We start from the raw sequence: 18,276 nt of genomic DNA, 5'->3' as shown, positions 1-18,276 counted from the left end.
GCTGAGATATCGACCTGAGGGTTTAAAGGCTCAATTATGACGTGTGAGTTACATGTTTATCTTACCCCAGTCATCAGAACATGTCCCACCCTAGCCTTTCAGGTGCCCCCTTCCCACGTTATCCTGGGCCCTCATTACAGCCACAAGGCTGATTCCATTAGCTAATTCCATTTTAGGTGCAAACTTCCATTTGCGCCCAAAACAGAATTCCCAAGCTGGCAATATTTGGTCATGTGCAAATTGCACATGGGCCTTTTGCCGAAGTACAAACTATGTACTCGGCACTATTGCCAATGGCTTAGACCTGAGCTTACTAGCAGGTCTATAGGTAACCGATACACACAGAGACAGGCACTATTATATCCTGGGATTCTCTGCCTTCTTTTTAAGCTCAACATCAACCAGGAATATCACATTAAATGTTTTTGTGCAGCATCTGATTGACAGTTGATTTTTATCCTCGCACTTTTCACCAAACTTCTCTCATTGTAGGACACACCACTCCCTGTCCTACTGTTCTCAATCGGTGAATTTATTAAAAAGATTTCCTATAAAGAGACCTCTTGCACGGCCTGCCAGGCGTTGCAGCGCCAGCCTGGTGAGGAGCACTGCCCAATGATGAAGCATGTCACCTTTGGGTGAGTGAGGGTAACTGTTCCTAAAAGGCACATGCTTCCCAGGGTACCTGCATTCAGCTAGGGATAATTTCTCCGGGGCTGAATCTCCTAGGAAAAGTATACTGTGATTTGACTCTGCACTATTAGCCCACAAGTTGCCAGTAGGCACAACCTGGTGAGAATCTTATTGGCAAATGGGGCAGATTCCAATTTGCGCACCCTGGCATGTATTCCTGAGAGTGCACATTGCAAAAAACGTTTGGTATATTTCATCCGATTTAGAAATCATTTTCAGTTGCAAACAAGAGACAATCCATTAATTGCTAGCAGCTCCTTAATTTAAGAAATGGTAGAATTTAGGCTTACTTTTCTGAGCAGTGACTAAATATGCTGTGTGGTAAAATTATTTACTGTGTGGCATTCTTATCATAAGGATTATCTTGCAGGAAGCAGATATTGCCAAGTGAACCATAGTGAAATAAGTGATATTGCTGCATTAATAAATGAAATAATCAACATGCACCATAAGATACTTCATAACACGGTGATAAAGATGTCACACAAACACAGAAGTGCCGTACAATGACGTGCTCCCACTGATTTGTACATACAACCACTGATCTAGTGCAATGCAGTGCTTAATTTGTAAATAAATAAGTGCCAGGGCTGTCATCAAGAGGCCTCTGCACCTTGCACCACCCATTCACCCGGCCAGCACTGCCCGTGACAGTACAAACACACCATCAACCGCCCTCAAGTGTGGCACTTTAGACTATTTAAGGCCCCCAAAGCTGTAAGAATGGATTGGGTGGGTGGTATTATTCATTTTAATGTATATTAAATTAATACGCGACTGTTGTTGTGCTCATTTCTAAAACACACAGACGGCGTAACCATGTGGCAGACTATCATAAGAACCAGTGTTGGCAATTAAGTGCCGGTGCTGAGCACCGGAAACCACCAGCTCAAATTAAGTACTGGTGCAATGGGGGACCCAATCTAATCATTCTAAAAACAGAGTGATTCTTTGGAGCAGCAGATGTGCTATTGGTGCCCGACTAATCGCATGTCTTCTGCTCCAACAACACAGCCAGTCTGCTGGAGTCAGTCTCCTTACAAGTGAGGTTACTACTGAATGCAGGGGTGTAGCTTTGGGGGGTATTTGAGGTGTTGCACCCCCCCAAAAAAGTATTTTGTATCAAATAGTTGGGTACGAGTGCTTTCAGTAGTGTCTGTAGGATTTTATTTTTATTTTTTTGAGTTTTATATAGGTCAAGCTAGACCCGAGACATTTTACCACAGCGCTTCACATGACCATCAGTTTTGAACAGATGGAGACATTCATTTTTGGTAGGCACGGGGAGATTAAGTGATTTGTCCAGAATCACAGGATGTTGAGCGTCGTTGCCGAGACTCAAACCCGGTTCCCCAGCTTCGAGGTCGACTGCTCTAGCCTTAAGGTTACATCCTCTCTCCTACCCTGGGATTTTTACATGTCCACACTGACAACAACACACACACTCTTGTCCCTGGTTTGAAGGTCCTCAAAAATGCTGATTAGTGTGCTAAACATTGTGTTTTAGGTACCCCTAAAACAATCCACACTCCTTTCCATTTCCACTGCTTCTCAAGCCCCCCTCATGTGCTGCTTTTCATATAATGTATTTTAACAAGATATGCCAGAGAGATTGTTTGGAAATATGAAGCACGCACCCCCCAATGTTACTGACCAAGCTACCTCCCTGAATGTGATCTTCAAAATGTGCCCTGATCCAGGCCGCATGTCCCAAAACTGTTCCTGTAAAACAAACAACCGCAAACTGGGGTTTAAATAACTAGCGTTCTTCACTTTAAGAAGAGAGAGACATTAAGTGAAATGAGGTGGGTGTTCCAGTTTCACATGCACATTTGATAGTCGGACAGACTGCCATGAAAAACATCCTCTTCAGCCTTTATGAGGGTTCGCTCCCTGCGGCACGGAATTTACAGTGCCTTTTTAGAAGGATTTGAGCTCTTTCTACTCGAGGATCTCAATTAGAAGCAGCCAGGGGTCGCAGAGCCTGCCTCCCAATTTATTACTCCTGGCGCTGCTCTTGCGCCCCCCTCGACTCAGGAACTGATAGTAAACATGGCCTTCCCCTTCGCTAACCACTTAAAAGCAAAAGGAAGCGGCTGACGGCCTACGGGTGGGACAAGGAGTCAACCTGTGACGTCACTCTTGCTGAAAGGGTGTGAGTTGTCACTTTTGCTACTCCTCGCATTTTTGTAAATTGACAAACATTTTACACTGCTGTAGCTATCTAGTTGTGGCACCAAAAGGGGGCTTGTGAACTACACAATCACTCACGTCTGTTTACTAGCATCAATTCTATACCATCAAATATGAACAGTGAGTGAACACCTAAGCATTTTTTCCGGAGCATTGTGAAAGTAACATACAATATAAAACCTTTCTAGGAAGATAACTCTTACGCCATATCATGCACAATTAGATTCCATAGATTACGTTTAATCCTTCTTGTATGTGACATCATCATTCAAGGCCTCGTTTATGCTCATGTGCAAACATGTCTTTAAGTTAGTCACAAGGTGAAAATACTCAAAATTATGAGTTAAAAAAGTTGCCGTGTGGTTTTTCTGCACTTCTCTTTCTGAAGATTAGTTGAGTAGTCTTGAATGGAGTTTCAGTGGCACTGCACAACCAATACCTAAAACAGGCTAAAGTTTTCCACACTTGGTGAAGTTAAAGGTGTATTGGCCACACCCTTAATTTAAAGATTCTGAGTTATACTTCAGGGCCGCAGCCCCATTAAAGGACCACCTCCTTAGTCATCCCACTTGAAGTTCTACATTATTGTATGGGATTTGTGTGAAACCTCTCTAGACTTGTAAAGCCTGGAGCAGTCTCTCAGTGCTTAATTTGAAAAACAAAAAGTGCCAGGGCCCCCATCAGGGGGGCCTGCCAGTGCTTCCAACGACGGTACCAACACAACTTCTAACAATCACAAACCTACAAGTGTGACAATTCAGACTGTGTCAGGCCCCAAATCTACAAGAATAGCTGGAACGCACGGTATTAATCGTTGGTAATGTCTTTTGAATTAATAAACAACTGTTGTTGTGCTCATCTCTAAAACAGACAAACAGCGCCACCATGTGTCAGACAGACATAATTCCTGTGTTGACATTTAAATGCTGGTACTGAGCACCACAAACCACCAGCACATATTAAGCACTGCAGTCTCCTATCATCGCTTGTACAATCTACTGTCTCACTAAGCAAATATTTAGTAGCTCATGAGTTGTATGCAGCGGTGTCCTGCTCCAGTTCTTAAGGATTAGAGCGATGCTTCCCTTTCAGATACCCAAGAGAAATACATTTGCATACAATGCATCTCAGGAGTCATTCACAGAGCCTATGGTGGCCCTGAAAGTAGCACACTACATAAACATAATGTGCAGCATAATGTCCAAAGTACTGGGCATCCAAGGGACACTTGCAGGGTCATGGCGGGGTGGGTGTGGTTAGAGCTTCATGTCATTATGTACAGTAATTGAGGTGGGGGGTCATCGATGGCAGAAGCATTCGGAAAGCATTATCTTGTAAGCATCACAAGTGGAGCTGTATTCATGTTTTCAAAAACATTCTAAGAATTTTCTTAGAACAATTGATTTTCTTGATACTAAACCTAATTTCTCTAACCTCTGTCCCTTAGGGGTAATTACACCCCCTCAACTAACTAGTGGAATATAATTTTTTGTAATCAGCATCTTTTTAAAGTTAGAGTATTCAATGTAATAATGTTAAATATATAAGTTTACATCACTATTCTGTATGATATTGTTATTATAAGGGTACATTGACATTTTTGGAGTGGCTCCTGGTCTACTGATGAGGACCAGAAGCAGGGCCATGGAGAAGGATTAACTACAGGGCACGTATAATGTGAGTGGAATCCCTCCTATGAGCATACAGCACTTCCACTCACTTCCTTCGTCCTCTCTCTGCTGCTATGGAGATGAAACGAGGCGTCTGTTCCCAGGGTTCACTGGGCGCCTTGGCCTCACACCACTGGACGAGGTCATAGCACAGCATTTCAGGGAGACGACCAATCACAGACCTTCTCCGTAGCTCCTTCCAATGGTGATAAACACTGCACACAAATTGTCACCAGGCACTTGAATAATTGCGGTTATTAGTAATCAGCTCAAAGATAGTCCTTACAATAATATTGAACCGATGAAAGTCTTAAGTGGTCTCTGACCGAATTCAAACCCTTTGGCATATACGTCTCAGGCGGGTGTTTGCTTACAGTGCTGTCTCGTCAGCACAGCCCTTCTAAACTTGAGACTGCTGCCTGATTATGAAGATTATTAAGATTCTGAAACTATGCATAATTTTAACAGTAGGCTCTTGTGGGTTATGAGATTGAAATTCTTGGAATTGGTTTTGGCTTCCATATATTTCTAATCTCCTCCCGGCGACTGCAAAGGGTAACACAGATGTGACTGGTTTATATACATTCCTAATTCAATTCTCGATACCCAGAGAGCATCTCGGTGCAGTGCATATTTTGTTGAAAGCAGCAAGCTCAGCATTTGTGTTATGCACTAGATCTGCTCTCTTTTCAGAAGAAGGAGCCATGCATAATGCTCCAGGCACTGGAATAATGCTTTGAGGGGCACAATTTGAGGGCACTCCTCTTTGGCTTGTCCACATGAAGAAGGTTTAGATCTGCTTGAATGATGATCATGTTATTTTTGGTTATATTATGTTATGTTACATAAACTTTTAAAATTAGCATGGCCGTATAGTGTATTTTTCTACCTGAGAGAGCATCTAACAGTTCTGGGCGAGGTCGCTAGAACCAGTAATGGATCAGTGTAGAGCGGTATGTGTATGTACGTATGCGTCAAAGGGCTTTGCTATTTGTTTCAGCTGAGTGTATAGCTATACCAGTGGTTAATTTGTAAAGAAACGAGCACTGGGGCTCTGTCAGGAGGCCGCTTGCACCAGCCCATTTTTCCTATGAGCGCCCCCTAAAACTGAACCAACTACTAACCATGAAGTGGGAAGAGGATGTGGCGTACTGGCCAGAGCCGACAACTTCAGAGCTGGGGAACCAGGTTCGAGCATCGGCGTGGGCTCAACATCTTGCAATTTTTGGCAAATCACTTAGTCTTCCCATGCCTACCTTAAATGAATGTGTCCATAACAGGCGCTCATGAAAAGCGCCAGTGTTGATGATAAAGTGCTGGTGCTGAGCACCCCATACCACTGGTTCAAATTGAGCACTGAGTTATAGATTGCTCGATTTAGGGTGGGTGCTCAGTTTCGAGCCTTCTTTGAGAGTGATGCACCTTTGATGCAGTGGTGTACACACCAGGGTATGCTATATTTGAGTTACCTTTTTCTGAATGGCTAATATGTGAATTGATGAGATGAGTTATCGATGTGTTTTTAAGGCAGCAACCACCTAGCCAACTACACAGCATGACATCTTGAACTGGAGGCGACCCAGGCTGCACTAATTGCAAATCTAACCAAGACCAAACACAGAGAGCTTTTACAATACCCTTATAATATGTGTACACTGCCAGACCTAGGCCAATACAGGCAATAGTCTGGGTGAGGTATAGTACCTCTACAACAAGTTTAATATCAGCCCCAATTCTATAGAGGCAATAGTCTGGAGTGAGGTATATTACCCCTACAACAAGTTTAATACCAGACCCAATGCTATGGAGGGAATAGACTGGGGTGAGGTGTATTACCTATACAGTGTATATAATGCCACACTTCATGCCCTACAGACAATAGTCTGGGTGAGATATAGTACCTCTACAACAAGTTTAATATCAGCCCCAATTCTATGGAGGCAATAGTCTGGAGTGAGGTATATTACCCCTACAACAAGTTTAATACAAGACCCAATGCTATGGAGGGAATAGACTGGGGTGAGGTGTATTACCTATACAGTGTATATAATGCCACACTTCATGCACTACAGACAATAGTCTGGGTGAGATATAGTACCTCTACAACAAGTTTAATACCAGACCCAATGCTATGGAGGGAATAGACTGGGGTGAGGTGTATTACCTATACAGTGTATATAATGCCACACTTCATGCATTACAGGCAATAGTCTGGGTGCGGTATAGTACCTCTACAACAAATTTAATATCAGCCCCAATTCTATGGAGGCAATAGTCTGGGGTGAGGTATATTACCTCTACAACAAGTTTAATACCAGACCCAATGCTATGGAGGGAATATACTGGGGTGAGGTGTATTACCTATACAGTGTATATAATGCCACACTTCATGCATTACAGGCAATAGTCTGGGGTGAGATATATTACCTCTACAACAAGTTTAATACCAGACCCAATGCTATGGAGGGAATAGACTGGGGTGTGGTGTATTACCTATGCAGTGTATATAATGCCACCCTTCATGCATTACAGGCAATAGTCTGGGGTGAGATATATTACCTCTACAACAAGTTTAATACCAGACCCAATGCTATGGAGGGAATAGACTGGGGTGTGGTGTATTACCTATGCAGTGTATATAATGCCACCCTTCATGCATTACAGCCAATAGTCTGGGGTGAGGTATATTACATCTACAATAAGTTTAAAATCAGATCCAATGCTATGGAGTTAACCTCTACAACACGTTTAATACCAGATCCAATGCTATGGAGGGAATAGACTGGGGTAAGGTATATTACCTATACAGTATATATAATGCCACACTTTATACTTTACAGGAAATAGTCTGGGGTGAGGTATATTACCTCTACAATAAGTTCAAAATCAGACCCAATGCTATTGAGGCAACAGGCTGGGTGAGGTGTATTACCTATACAGTATACATAATACCAGACTTAATGCATTGCAGGCAATAGTCTGGGGTGAGGTATATGACCTCTACAACAAGTTTAAAATCAGACCCAATGCTATGGAGGCAATAGTCTGGGGCGAGGTGTATTACCTATACAGTATATATAATACCAGACTTAATGCATTACAGGAAATAGTCTGGGGTGAGGTATATTACCTCTACAAGTTTAAAATCAGACCCAATGCTAGGGAGGCAATAGTCTGGGGTAAGGTATATAATACCAGACTTAATGCATTACAGGAAATAGTCTGGGGTGAAGCAAATTACCTCTACAACAAGTTTAAAATCAGACCCAATGCTATGGAGGCAATAGCCTGGGGCGAGGTGTATTACCTATACAATATATATAATGCGAGACCAAATTCATTACAGGCAATAGTCTGGGATGAGGTGACCTATTTTAAATGTGCCTCAGCACTGTCTAGCATCCCCAGGAAAGAACGAAGGGTTTTCTTATGAGGTGTTTGTCTAAATTAAAATGTAAACAATGTTAAAAACTAGGATGTGCGCGCCCTTCAGACAGCACATTGTGTGTCTCTTTCTTATTGTACACACTTGCAAACGTTTAGATCAGTCAAACTCCAGTTTAACTGAACTTATCCCACAGCCCTTACGACGTTTTATGTTATTTTTGTCTTATCAGCATTTGCATAGAGCATATAGAACAGTTGTCTGGCGCTTTAGTGCCTTTGGGCTCTGCACCCACTCACATGCAGTTGTGGGTTATTTATTGACTTGTTGTGTTTGCAGTAGCGGCTGCTACAGGGTAGTAGTGGTGGCGGGGGGGGGTGTCAGGCAAAGGCAAAAAAACCCACTTACCTTGCCGGGGGCTGCTTTTTTCAGTTCTCGTGCTCTTCAGGTCGACGAACCAGGAAGCACCCAGGCTCCTGATTCCCCTGACCAATCACAATGCAGTTCAGCATTGTGATAGGTCTGAGCACCTTGGTTCATCGATCAGCCAGAAAATGGGAGGCTGGGCATGTTCTCGACCGGGCTGTGCAAAATATTCCCAGTGGAGAACATGCCAAGCACGCATGAGGGGTTTGACCGGCCTGAATCTGTTGGCCAAAGCCCTCATGCGCACTTAGGAGAGTGCTACCACTCCTTCCCCTGCTCTGCGAGAAGCGCAGCCCCGCCCTGCTCGCACCGGCTTTGCATAACCAACAATGAACAATAAAATGATAATACATTTTTTATTATCATTTTATTTTTCTTGTGGGGCGACGCTTAGGAGCCGCCACTGTGTGTTTGCGGTTGGTAAGGGAAGATTGGTTTGTTCAAAGTACTACTCTATTATGGTTCTCTTATTTTAGTTGCTGGAGGTAGATGGGGCATAACTAGAATTGGCACGTGTGAGAGGGGGACATTGAATCATTCAGGAGTGTGCTGTTGCACTGTTACCCTGAGTTGATTCTGCACAAAACCCAGTAAGCCCTGGCACAAATGTTCAAACCAGCCACCCATTGCAGGACTCTGCAGGGGCAGCGCCTCTGTTATGGTAGAGGAGCGTCACCCCACCGCTGGAACCAGCAAACACATGCAAAATAAAATGATAATAAAGCAATTAACCCCTTCCCTGCAGGGCATATTCCCTGTTAAAAGCAAAACGACAATCATGAACATTATCTGCGCCATCTTGTCTACGTGCACATAAACTGCAGTAATTCTGACCGACCGCAGCCATTTTGTACTCTGTTGGTCACCTTCGTTTCACCCTGTCCTTGCTAGCATCCTTCTGACTCTCTGACCAAACCTGATATGTGTGCTGGGGGCTATAAACTATTGCCACGACAAACATGAACACCACCTGCTGCCACAAACTCGTTTTTCCTCTCATCTCTGTTTACAGGCAAATCCATGGATACTCCTACACAAACAGGTTCCAAATACCAAACAGACTCTTGCAAACATGGTTTATTGCACTGCACACAGCAAGACTTGTTTTTCCCAACAATGGGACCTGTTTTTATCAACAGAACGGACTCTTAGATCTGGCCGGTCTCACATGTTCTAGACCCTGAAGGAAGGTACAGCTACAAGATAAAATTGTCTGTTTTGACCTGGGTGGGAGGAGAATTAATGTTGGGCTTGTGTAACCATGTTGATGAAACAATGTTGGGCTTGTATAACCATGTTGATGAAACAATGTTGGGCTTGTGTGACAACCTGCCCTGGGCGGAGACTCCAAGCTTGTAACCATGATAAATGAAACAAATACATTGTATCAAACCTGTATAAAAGGAAGAGCCAAAGCAGTTGCCAGCAGAACACCTCAGCAGATTACTGTTGCAGTGTCTGTTGACAGGTTCTCCTCATGAGAAATAAACCTTTTTCTTGTCTTCCAGTTTCCAGAGCCTGCCTCATTATTTTGATAGCGAATCCAAAGTGAATTAAAGGTGACCCTGCGCCGGGCAGCAATGGGGGTCTTAGGAGATTCACTCCTTTTCACATCCCCAGCTGTACTGGGGGGAGGAGGGGTGCACAGCGCCCCCATGCTCATGACGAGGTCAGCTCGTCATGAGGCACAGTGCTCGTCTGCTCATGAAAAGCTGAGCTCGTCATGACCACACCCGTTTGTGTGGAACGCTCGCTCACCAGGGGAATTAGCCCAGCATGCGAGCGTTCCAATGGTCATGACGAGCTCAGCTCATCATGAGCACACGAGCACCGTGGCTCATGACTAGCTGACCTCGTCATGAGCTTGCAAGGTGTTAATAAAACTGCTGTTTTATCATTTTGTTTTACACCGGAGTCGCAGCCGAGTCTTGAGGGCGTGCCATCCTCTGAGAGACTGCAGCAGGAGGAATGGTGGGTACAAGGCACTGCAAGTGCGTATGTCGGTTTGTCCGACGGTCTGGCGGCAGACTGCAGCTATGTTTTATTTTTAATTTTTTTGTTCCCCTGCTGCACCACTTTTCCCTGCTAGTGGCCGCCACTGGGACTCTGCAACAAGAATGGGACATTGGGGGGCTTTCATGGGTGATTCAGGGTAGCCCACAAAGGGTTAAAAGCAGGTCCCCTAGCCAGCAGCCTACAAGAGTGGCAGAATGGCCAGTCCAGCCCTCCTGCTAATTGACATAGATTAATTTGAGTTTTAAAAAAAAACGACTGAATGATGGCAGATTATGTTCAGATTCGCTAATCAGATTTGTAAAGGAGCATGTTGAAATGTATAATTTGTATGTTTAAATGTTTATTGTTATAAATAAATACAAAACATACCAAGAGTTGTCTTTTGAGATGCTGCATAAACCCCAAAACTCCAAACCACTTCTAATGCTGCCTGTGCGTCACATGAGCCATTTTTTAGTACAAACATCTTATAAGCTTGAATGTAAACTCCTCCCATGGCCCGAAGCATCTTTGCGAACAGCATCGGATCACCACAAATGTTGATTTTTTTCATAATTGCATGTTATTTAATGTCATATAAGCGCGCACACATCATCACGCATGCTAGCACCTGCAAAATACGGCCGTGAATAACCCGAAAGAGGTCTGCTTTCAAGTCTTTGGTATTTCTAAAACCTCAGCACAGTATATTTTCATACAATAAATCAAGAACTAATACACCATACAGGAACATCATCCAACAAGATGTTGCCAAGTGAATGGTGCAACACTAGTTATTGTTTTTGAAGCAACCGTTTTGACTAGAGACCCTTTGTAATGTTTGTAGATGCAAATTGTAATTACGATGATAAGACATCCTGGCTCCTTTGGACATTCGGTGCCTATAGAAGAAACTCTCGTACTGTATTATTATTTTTTTTACTTGTTTTTATTAAAGTTTTTACAGTTTAAAAACATTTACAGCAAAACTTGCCAACAGTATAGCTTTGCTGCAATGCTTCATTGGTAAGCCATGTCATTTTCCAGGAGTCCACAAGCCTACACGACAATCACAGGAGGTGGGGGGGAGGACTCAGAGACAATCCCCTACACTCACACACCCTCAGCATTCATACCCCACACGCAGCAGGGACAACCTCTCCTAGCCCCCGTCACCACTCACACACTGCCCCCGCCATCGACAGATGCACTATGTGGTCCTCACCGTTCTCTGCCCCACCAGATGTATCCACGCTCCCTCCAGAGGGATCCGGATCTGCACGGCCTCCCTGATCATCCCCTGCCAGGCGCGACGACATTTCACCCCCAGAGCTCTAAGTCACACTCCGCATGTTCATCCACTCTCACCTTTTCAGCCTGCATTGCTCTGCCACAGCCCAATCCCTGAGGTCCGCCAGCCGGTTCGGTGACGGTGGTGTAGGCCTAACCCAGTGTATTGCAATATGTCTCCTCGCCAGTAGCAGACCCAGTAAGGCAAAGCAATACTTCATCTTCCTCCCCTTAGCAGGGGTCAGCATCAGCCCTAGCAAGCAGCCGGGCCAGATCTCTTTCTCTACTCGGGAGCTCATCACCCTGTGCAATCTGTCTTCCACCTCCGTCCAATACTATCTCAAACTGGGGCATTCCCATCACCATATGCATGAAGTGTGCCGGAGTCCCACCGCACCTAGGGCACCCACTGGCTATAGTTGGGAAAAATCCGGTGTAGTCGATGTGGTGTGAGGTAGGCGAGATGGCGTTGTGCATTTTTAAGTGATTTGAAGGCACCATATGGGTTTAGCCTAATCCTACCTTCCTAAATGGTTCTGGCATGGAGGATCTCTGAATTAAAACACTGTGCATCCCATTTGCGTAACAAAATGTAGAAGAATGGGCAGATAATTACATCTCTGACTGAGTGTACTTTTATGTTTTTTCTCTTCAGAAACATTCCTAGAAAGCTGTGCCAGGTGTAGTTTTCCAGGTGCATTAGTGGGAAAGCGATATGACATCGCCAAAGGGTTGTTTTGTTCAAGTGCAGAATTGTTCATAGCATAGAATTCTGCACATGGGGAACAGAGCTTCCACTTGCAATTAGACACTTTTTAGGTTTCGCCTAAGCAGCACTTGCGCTGTCTCTTGGAGACATGCTGTATTCAGGATATGGGCATGAAGCTCCACCCACTTTCCGCCCATCTTTTTAATTGGCTCCTGTCACTGTCCTTTATAAATGGTGGCTTTTCATTTATCAATAGGCTTAGTAGTCCCTCCTTAGTACTGCCTATTCTCTTCTTGTAACCTCCCAAGAGGACACCCCCTGTTACATGTGCTATTACTCGGTACTTTTTAATTACAGCCTCGGAACACTATTTTCTTATATGGCTTTCGCCTGCTTGCTGATGCAGGCAGGACACATTATCCCGCAACGCTTTTTTATTTATTTAACCAGCATGGCACGCTGGAATAATGGTAGTGGCACCTTTCTTTTGTTAGTTGTGATCGCCGAAATGTGGCTGCATGCATTTTTTTCTGTTCATGTACTTTTGTTTTAATGGTGGCACCCGCCTTAACTTTAAACATCTTAAGCTACAGCGCGGGAGCTGCGATTGCTTCAAAAGTACAAAAAACAAAAAAAATGCATCGCCATGCCTTTTTTTCTATTTCTTTACTTTTAAACCAATCGAGGCACACAATTTTGAGCTTAAAATGTTTAAAGCTAAAGCGTGGGTGCTGCCATTTCAACAAAAGAAAATAAATAGAGAAAAAAAGTGTGCGCCCACCATTTTTTCCTATTTGTTTACTTTTGTTGCAATTTTACAATTAAGATGTTTAAAGTTAAAGCGCGAGTGCTGCGATTGATTTGCAGTGCAATAACTCTTGAGTTACTGAAAGTTTGAGCTATTGCCGTTGCATTATTATCAGCAACGCTAATAGCTCAGACTTCAGTAATCGGAAACCTCTTGCATTGCAAATGCTTGTTTATTTTTGCTGCAGGGGGACCTTTTTTTTCTCAATGGAGAAGGCCCTTCCTCTACACTGATGCCAAATATGGGAATAATCCGTTCCACTTCCCGCCCTGGAAGGAGAGTTACTTCAACCGTAAATTTATAACCATTTCCAAGGTGGGAAAGAGTTGGATTGATGTTTGTGATGGGCCAGATACAAACAAATTTGTGTCCGTTTGCAAACTAACAAAGCAAGCCTATCCTGGAATGCTTGCTTCCCACTCCATGACTGGGATTTAAGACTGTGGGTTTTTAGACCCTCCTGTCTAAGAAATCTGCAGTAGTAAATCCATTTATGCCTACGAGGAATTCTTTTGTGAATTCCTCGCAGCCTTGATGGAGATATTTTCAGCCTTAACGCATGTTACAGACCAAGATACCTTTGTGACTACAGACCAAAATACCTTAGTGACTAGTGCGCTGTACTGTATTATATTGTATCATTTGTATAGCGCTTTGAATCACTGTTGCAGCCCTGAAGTGCTCTCCTTGTCAGCTGCGTAAGAGGTTATCCCATTTTTTTGCGAATGGTTATAGAGGGTTACTTTATAGTGTGAGAGGCGAAGGGGTGCTCTAAATGTGCTACTGCGAACATGTAGCTATGCAGAGGCATGAAGTGAGGCAGAAGGGTGTGAGGCACATCGGGATATGCCTGGGGATATACACTGCCCTCCCCTTGTGCAACATGTTGTTGAAAAGTTACCTTATGGATGAGTCTGCGTCTTCAGAACTCAAGGCTCTTGTGAAGGAACCTTGCATTTGCTCTGGGAAAAAGCCATCAGTAGAGAAACAAGTCCACATGTATAACTTTATAAGAAAGGAAAGGCAGTAGAACCAACAAGTCATATGGATAGTGGTGTAGTGTAGTTCCTATATTCCCAATTGGCTCTGCGCATTGGAATAATATAAACAGCAGTTTAGACGTATGACTGAGGTCATCTAGGTCTCTACTGACTATATTAGACTTAATTAGTTTTGCCAGCTAGCTCAGAAGTCACTAGAAACTTTCTCGAATAAACAAGGAGGAGTTTAACTTCCCTGTATAGACAAGAAGGGATTAGCTTCTGACAACCATAAAACATGACAACTTTGCTCCCTCAGAATAAGAGTGTATCTCTAGAGTCGTGTGAAAACAATAGACAGCTATTTCACTCAGTCAAGTGTGCATACTTAGTTTCACCAGAGTGCAGAGAATAGAGAGACGGGCGTTTTCAATAAAAGGTGTTATTTTATTGAGCAGTCTTCTTTCTCATGCAAGAGAAATAAATTGCCACAATTGCAATACTCATAGTAAAGTAAAGTGCGTACAGTAAAAGGAGTATTATGAAATAATACTGTAAAAGCATTGATATGGTTTCTTAGCCATATGATACTTTAAAATAGATAAAATATATACATACAAATATACATTGACTAACGTACTCAACTGGTGCTTCTAAATACGCCTACCCCGGTGTACCTGACCTAAGCCTAATATGTGGGAAGGAGTAAGTAAGTAGCAGTTTAAGTTAAGTTGGTTTTGCCAAGAATCTGAATCAAGAATTCTCTTTAAGGGTTTAGTCAGCTCCGTACCTGGGTAATAGAATGCAGGAGGTCTGGTATCTCTCTCTCAGGACTCGATATCCCAGCAACCTGCAAGGGCGGCTGAGAACACCGGAGCTGGATTTCTCGGCTGGAGAAAAAGACAGCGTCTCTCTCAGTGCGTCAAAAGGGAGGGGCGGCGTCCGTGGGCTCTAGCATCAGCTGGGCTCTCGGGCAAGTAGATAGCCGCTCTGCTCTAAAAAAACACTGTGTGTTTGCTTAAGGCAACGTTGGTATATTTATACCTGAAAGGTGCCGGGTTTGACATAAGGTTGGACATAAGACGTCAATAAAGATGTCACCAAGAACTGGCCGTTTCTACAGTGCTCACAGGAGTTCTAGGACGAATCAAAACAAAAGCCATGGGGATTTCCCAGGTTGCTGGAGGTTTGTTTTGTTTAGAGAACTCGTTGTACTTTCTAGGAGTCGGGGGAAGTAACCTTGCTTAATATGGACTTCATGGGCTACGACTAAATATGGATATGATTCTTATGCCTTTATAAGGATATTATTTATTATAACCATATAAGGGCATAAATTAGGAATATCGAATTAGGGTCCTAGATAGAAATACAACACCCACTCCACGATCTAATGTCCCTCATTACTAAAACTTAAGCAATAATAAACATATAATGGTGCATGTGTTTTCCAACCCACCCCAAAATACATAATTTGCATTTGAAATGGTATATGTGAAATACACGAGAATGAGTATTGGTACTGTACGCTTATCAAGCAGTGGTTTCATTCAGTTAAAAATGCATATATATATCAGCTGAATGAATTACGAAAATTACACATGAAATGGCTCTGAATACAGAAAAGAAGGTCGAGACCATTTCATCACATATTTATACAGATTCTGTACTGTGCTAGAGGCTGAGGTAATATATTGTCTCTAGAGTTCCAAAAATAGAAGCTCTGTTCTCTAAGAATAGTTCTACTTTAAGCAGAGTACATGTGCCAGAAAAAGGGTAAATATTTTGGAAGTGGGAAAAAAATAATTTCGCTTTCAGGGGAAAAAAATAGTTCCAAATATTTTCAGTAGCTTTTGTTTATCAAAGCTGAAGGCCGTATTCAGAGTTCAGGGAACGCTGTGTGCTCGTTGCTTAAAAAGTTATTCTTTCTGTTCAGGGTAGAACATCATTTCAGACAGACTCACAAAAAATTGGTCTACAGCATCAGGTGAAAGTTCGACCAAGTTTGAAAATGATGTTACAGTGCAGTCGTGAGAATGATTGCTATCATCGGTGTCAGGATCAGCAATGCTCACAGAAGGTTGTACCTGGGTGATGCTGCTCTCATCTCGTTCTCCACTGCCACATACTCGTAGTGGTGAAGTCTCAACGAATGCCGTCATCAGAATGGGTAGCCGCTGGGGACAACACGATGCATGAGCCGTTACAGGACCTAGCAAAGTATCTGTATCCATTGGTACTGCTGATGGTAGTGTAAGACAGACGTCCAACACGCATTCTTCTCCGCCTAGCATACATCGAAGCACAGGTAAGATGCAATTTTGCCAGATAGGTCTGAATGAAAGAAACCAGGTCATATTCAGATCTCTTAGCCGGGCTAATCCGAGGACTTTAGTTATGCGGTCCCGATAGCGTATAGCTAGGATCGTTTCTTCCATCGTTGCTGGAGTCTTGTCTGCGACTTGGCTTGCCATATCGGAGCAGAAGGATCAAAAATAAAATTCCTGCTACGAGTCCCAAAAGTAGAGGTAGGCCGCCAAAGACAGAATGGACAAAATTGGGTAAAATGCCCAGAACTGTTTCGAAGGGTGTTAACAGTCCCGAAATAATTGTCTTAAATACATGTTGGATGCCACTGGTATCTGACATATTTAGGATTTGGCTTAGCATTTCTACGAAATGCACGGGGTAATTTGTTGATAAAAGGGAATGTATCTCTGCCGTCGTCCTTGCAACTTGCAGATCATACGTTTCTTTTGATGACGTTAAGGGAACAGTTGGCTGTAAAAGAACAGACTTCATTCTGCTTAAAGTATAAATTCGAATAGAAGAGATATTCAAAGAAGGCCGAATTGTCACCTCCGTATCTGGAGAGCTGTTTGGATACAATACTTGCATACAGCAAGTGACCATGCTCACGAGATAGGCTTTCCTTGGCACCATGCCACAACAGCTGTGGTCTGTTATTAGAATATAACTCCCGTTAGAAAGTTGTCTAAAGAATGGCTCTATCTGTGTTGCAGGAGTGCCGTGCAGGTGACATGAAAGGTTATTTGAAGACCATTCGCAGGCCCCATGCAAGTTAATGCCTTGACAAAGAAGTGTACCGCTCAGTGATCTTTTACAATTGTTACCACTAAGAAATACATTCTTTTTCTTTTCACTGTAACATGTGTGTGTATAAGGTAATTTCCATGTTGACTTGATGTACCCTTTACCCAACCTTTCATACTGGCCCACTGGTATATACTCTTGGCAGTATTTAAATTGGAAAGTTGTAATCGGAATTGTAATTATTCCGTGTATTATCCATTCAATGACAGGTCTTTCTGACATTGTCAATGGTAATCTCTCAAGTTTTTCAATGCTCAGAATCGTATAGTCTGCTCCTTTTTGTGCCAAACTGATTTGTTTATCAGTAAGGTTAAAGATAGAGAATAATGACGCTGTGTTGATTAAACGCCATGGCACGTAGCCTGAACGCAGATTTTGCAACGTCCAACCAAGCTGTACAATAGAACGTAATTGGGACTGACCGTGTTGTAACATTAGCAAGTCCTGCTCTATTATATCAATAGCAGATGATACAATACTTTCCAGTGAATATATTCTGGAGGACAGAGTCATTAACCCATTGTCCACAACAGAAAGTGATTTTTCCAAATTGATACGATCAACTTCTCGTATTTTTTCTGTTTTTTCAATTTGCATTACTTTCCAAGCTTCGTTGTACGCAGCGTATATACCGGCCGCTATGAAACGTTTTTGACGCTGTTTGCGTGGTCCCAATATGAAATCACGCAAGTCAGCACCGTCTTTAAGTAAAGTCAAGTGTTGCTTAATTTCTGCCAGTGTGGATTTTTGTAGCCATTCGAGGCATAGTTTCCCTACACTGTATGTTGTTACTATCGCTGGATGTTGTCTCTGGGAGTATCTAGGGTCTGGCCTGGTCATTTCGAACCCCTGTATTTTGTTCAGGAATCTATCACGACAGGTATTAGTGTCTGTGGGCCAGATCAACCATTTATTCCAATCAGGATGTGTTCTGTTTTGGTATAAAATATGGGATACGTCTATCTCCATGTCTGTAGTGCTATTACTATCAGGTATGGGCTTTGGAATAGACG

General features: G+C 43.1%; 1 protein-coding gene across 1 annotated transcript in view; it reads left to right on the top strand.

The window, feature by feature from the left end:
- The window catches only part of ITGA9 (integrin subunit alpha 9), a 913,294-nt gene that overhangs the window by 111,224 nt on the left and 783,794 nt on the right, over nucleotides 1-18,276 (top strand). The window lies entirely within an intron of this gene.

This window comes from Lissotriton helveticus, chromosome 4_1 (genome assembly GCF_964261635.1).
Source record: "Lissotriton helveticus chromosome 4_1, aLisHel1.1, whole genome shotgun sequence".
Classification (NCBI taxonomy): domain Eukaryota; kingdom Metazoa; phylum Chordata; class Amphibia; order Caudata; family Salamandridae; genus Lissotriton; species Lissotriton helveticus.
Note: the sequence above shows the minus strand (reverse complement) of the source record. Positions and strands in the feature narration are given on the sequence as shown.